The sequence below is a fragment of the Lolium rigidum genome, chromosome 7, assembly GCF_022539505.1.
Source record: "Lolium rigidum isolate FL_2022 chromosome 7, APGP_CSIRO_Lrig_0.1, whole genome shotgun sequence".
In the NCBI taxonomy this organism is placed as follows: Eukaryota; Viridiplantae; Streptophyta; class Magnoliopsida; order Poales; family Poaceae; genus Lolium; species Lolium rigidum.
In genome coordinates, this window is record NC_061514.1 from 301811099 (window position 1) to 301816050 (window position 4952).

At 41.2% G+C, this 4952-nt stretch overlaps 1 long non-coding RNA gene across 2 annotated transcripts; it reads left to right on the forward strand.

Moving 5' to 3' along the window:
• Positions 1-3036, forward strand: LOC124677689. 2 transcript variants are annotated; one of them, XR_006994190.1, is made up of 3 exons: positions 1-141; positions 2113-2223; positions 2368-3036. It is a non-coding gene; the product is annotated as an uncharacterized LOC124677689 (long non-coding RNA). The 2 variants fall into 2 exon arrangements; XR_006994189.1 differs by lacking the exon at positions 1-141 and adding an exon at positions 1029-1411.
• Positions 3037-4952: the final 1916 nt, after the last annotated feature.

A 4952-nucleotide genomic window follows, 5' to 3' on the forward strand; every position in this document is an offset into this window, starting at 1 on the left:
TCGGGCTGATATAGTCAGCATAGAGAACTGCGGCAGAAGCATGACTACACGGACCAGATCCCCAAGGCTGCAATGGCCATCAACAAGATCATTCTCATGAAGATAAAGATTTCCGAGTCTTACACGCAGATACTTTGAAAGGTAACCTCGAATCTCTGGCTATGTAAGTTTTTAATTTTGGGTTGTGATTCCTATGCAGAAGCTATTGGTTCTGACTTTTGAATGTACGGTGTGGGCACACAAGTGTGGGTGATGTGATCCAAGGCAAGTTCTCAGCGGAGTACCTCAAGCAACGATTTAGTCGGACAAGACCGGGATGCCCTCATGGACTTGATAGTGTTAGAAGACGAGGCCCTGGAGTCCCGTGGAGTGCCCTCATGGACTTTTTTTTTTGAATGTTAGCAGGAGAACTGCTAAATCCATTGAATAGATAGAAGTTGTTCCAATTTATGAGGGAAACCAGACCTGAAAACCATACAGATGATGCCTTTTGGCTTACAACGCACACCCACAATCATGAAACAAGGACTCGCCTTGCCTAACCCAGCCGAGATGGCGAGAGGCCAGGACACAGAACCACAGACCGCTTCACAAACCGAAGCAAGACAACTCGAGAACACCATCCTCGCTCGAAGACGGCACGTGCCAACGTACGGTCCACCCTTGAATGCCAAGAAGAAGTGGTGGTGGGTGAACGGCAGGGCCCAACCAAACCCAAGCAGAGGGTAGCCGAAGAGATGCCACTTCAATGTACATCGCGCTCTAGAGGCCCACGCTCCAGAAGTCGCCAACCTTGACACTAGCGGCCGTCTTGGGACTCGTGCAACCCGAACAGTGCCTCCAAGGAGGGAGCGACGCCATAGCGATGCCACTGCCTGAACCAGCGAGCTGGGTCTGGGGTTTCCCCCGTTGCATAGGAGGGGGCATGGAGAAAAGGGCCTAGACGACGCCTTCAAGAAGGTGATGGCGCCCACAGGCGTCGCCGTCATCCGCAACCGCATAGGGATTTTTCCCAGCCCTAACATCAGCCCACTATCCACAAGAACAAGCCAGGACCAAGGCCGGACACAGCACTAAAGAGAGGCCAACACTTGTCGCCGGCGAGGGGGGCAATGACCACCTCAAGCATCATCCATGTCAGCCTGACATGCTGCAGGTCCATCTTCCTCGTGCCCGTGTTGGCGGAAGGATGCAACGCCCATCAGCGGCGCCATTCGTCTCCTGCCAACCATCACCAAACCTCAACTTAGCCACACGCTGCAGCAGCCCTCCGCTGACTTGATGGAGTCGGACAAGAGCGTGATGCTGGCGAGCGGTGACAATGAAGTTATGCTCTACCTCAAGCAAGGATTTCCAGGCATGCCTCCCTTTCCCATTGCCCTATCGAGAGAAATCTTTATTGTGCAAGAAGGTCAGATTCTTATCACAAACTTCGGAATCAAACATAACATGCATATTCATGTAAGCATGTGGGAAGCTGTTTATAGGACAACTTAGTTTTGTGTTTCTACTTTATGAACTGGGGGCTTCCCTAAAATAGGAATATATCCGAACCATGTTTTATCACCTGAGATTTTTTTTGCATGTAAATAGAAATATTTGTGATCTGATTTTCTTTTTGCTCATGTTGCATAATAAAGTACGTCTTCTATGCACTCAGATTATGTGCTTCATTTAGAAAACATGCAAAATCCTTATGTGAGTTCATTGGTTTTACATCATTTCGGCTTGTACATTTTTTTCATTAGCTAATATGAGAACTCAACATTCCCAAACTAATCCTAGGATAGCTAATTCTCTTCCAGTATAATCTTTCATGCATATTTTTTTCCCGGGAGGAGGCTCTGATTATTAGAAATAGTTTGAGATTGATGAACTTCAACACTAATGTTTACTATCTTTCTGTTCTGCAATTCCGCTTTCTTGTTCCCTCCAGCTCTTTGATGTCTAATGAAATAAATGAATAATAATTAAATAGCACTAATTGTTTTTAGAAATATGATAACACTAGCACTAAATACGCTCCTCAATTATTTTTCTAAATTGAAATATGTATTTGTTCTCTGATATTAATATCTGCTATTGCGGTTGTACTGCAAATTCATTCTCCAGAGATATCTCTCTTGGTATTTAACTTCATAGAAAGAGTCTGAATCGATAAATGAGTTTGGTGGAAAGGAGAATACTAGGAAGGAGAAATGGGGAGCAGAAGACAACAAAGATGTGAGTTTTAAATTAGCTCACACGTCCAATCAAGGCGTTTTTTTTATCATTTACATGATAGAACTGACATATTAAGTTATACACGCATCACCATTTGACTAGCAAAGGAGTGGCTAATTGGATTTTGCTATACCAATTTTCTAGGGACCAAGAACAAACCAAGCTTCTGCCTGCACCAGTTGGAGACAGTGAAGACTCTACTGCATTGTTGCCTCGGCGGAGATGAGCCTTTCGGTGGATGCCGGTGTGCTCGGCGTCCAAGTGAACGGGAAGAAGGTCGTTGTCAGGCCTTCATCATGGACACTGCCGCGGCTGCAGAATCGAAGTAGTGTTGTAGGGCACATTCAAGATATCCGACAGCGGAGGTGCAAATGCTGAGAGGGGCGACGGGCTTCGAAGCTACTCCGGCTCATTCGGTGCGTCCGTGCGTGGTGCTTCCGTCTTGCGGAATTTCACAAAATCTCTCACGGAGATTGTTGCCCATAGCTGCTGAGATGGTAATCCCATCGAGATATGGCCGAGGGGACCTGACATGCGACCTAGCTTAAAAAGGGTTGTGATGCAGCAGAATTTGTGGGGCATTGATAATGGACTCAATGTTTGTGGTATTAGTTAACATGTATGATGAATTAAGATGAGGTTATGAGCCTTTTAGATGGGTGGGAGGGAGTAAATTGATTCTATTGTGCCGCTGAAGGTCGGTGATTGAATGAAGAAACAAGCCATATATACTTGTTTTGTTGTACAGATACCATATCAAATAAGGTAGAATTTTGAATCAGAAAGATAAGATAGCATTTTGAATTTCTTTAACAAACAATTTTTTTATTTTGGAAACATTTCACAGAACACGACAAAAACAAGTGACTGTTGAGGTTGTACAACATAGCTCTAATAAGACATAATTCTTAAGCTAGAATTCCATGCGACAAATTTTGTTCTACCAATTAAATAAGTTTTTTTGAGCCGTGGCGAAGCACGGGCATTCAACTAGTCATATCATAAAATAAACTAGTGGTCCAAAGGAGTATTTTCGGAACATTATAAATGCGCTAGCTGGTCATAAAACACACATCATAAAAGAAACTAATGGTCAAAGATACATTTTGAAAACCAAGTCAATGTCCAGAATGTCATATTTACCGTGAAGTAGTATGTGTAGGTCACACACAAAAGACATCCGACATAATTATTATCATTTACAAATCAAGAAGATCTACACTATATATTAGACAAGTACATATGAATTCTAGACTATAAATTATACTACTGCAAATTAAGACAAAGCATGTAGCTATGTACCATTAAGCCCAACTGAATATAAGACCAATGTCGATTGTAGATGCTGATTGCACTAATACTCCACTCATTCGGATCAACTTTTGTTGACCATATATTAAAATTTCCTCTTGCTCCGAACATTCCTTCATATGCTTGAATTTTGGCTTACTAAATAGTTGCGATGGAAAAGATATGTCATATTGCAAAGATGACACTCAAGAGCGTTTTCTAGGTGGTGTCATCGGCGTAGACCTAGCTTGACTTTGCTGAACATCTTGGCGTCGACCTTCGCAACTTTGTCTCCATCCTCGTTAATGTTAAATTTAGACATCACATTTTGAAATAGTTTGGCCTCAAAAAAATCGAAACTATCATTAGAAACTGGGTTCATGTCGCAATCATTGCTTATGTCACCAGCCGCCAATCCAATGGACGAGGATTTAATTGATGAACTTTGTCTATACATCGGCACAGTTGATGATGTCCCTTCACTAGAGTAAGCAACATTTTTTTTCTAGTACATTGTGTGTTCTAATAAATTGATCTAGCCTCATTGTAATTGACATAATTCTAATTTCGCAGGACCGAGTGGTTTAGAAGTTTCTGTCCTATTCTATTAGTCTTAATTTGAAACAATTAAGTAATATATATAGTTCCTCCGATTCAAACTAATTGACTTCACTTTATCTAGATACAGATGTATTTAGTTAACGAACACATCTAAATACATTCATATTTAGACAAAGTAGAGTCAATTAATTTTGATCGGAGGGAGTACTAAAAATGGATGAAAATATGGATATTAGTTGCTTTAATATGGTTGTATGAATACTAGCACGCCACGACGTTCAGCTTGCTAGAGATGTTCCAGTTTATTACATGGATTTGGACTTTAGTGTAAGTTACTATAATCACGTGTTGAATCTATTTATACTATACTTATTTGTTGCATATACTAATATTTTCTTATCATGTTTAGTTGATGTCTCACTATGCACGAGATCCAAGTCGTAGTGAAATTCCAGACGTTGCTAGGTTTGCGTAGCTGTTTCTTAGCTGGCCTAATAGCAATGAGTATCATATCTCAGAGTGTAATATGGTAAGAATTCAATTTTTATTCTTAAGAGTGATTTATCTATTATTCATGATTAATGTATTTCTAAATGTACCGCTGCAGATTTATATGATGAGAATTTTATGTGGATCGTTTGTTACACTCACTTCTCACATGGTTGGGCAGGATATACATTTAAAGTAGCTCTATAAGAAAACTCGATAAACAATACAATTCAAAATAAAATTATTTTATTGTAGATTATAATACGTGCGTGGCACATGCACCTTTACTAGTCCAAAAATAATGTGTCTGACAAGGTATTCCTGTGTGACCGAGACGGGAACATTTGGGCTGTTCCGTGGGACCAAGGGGTCAGCGCCTCTCAGTAGGA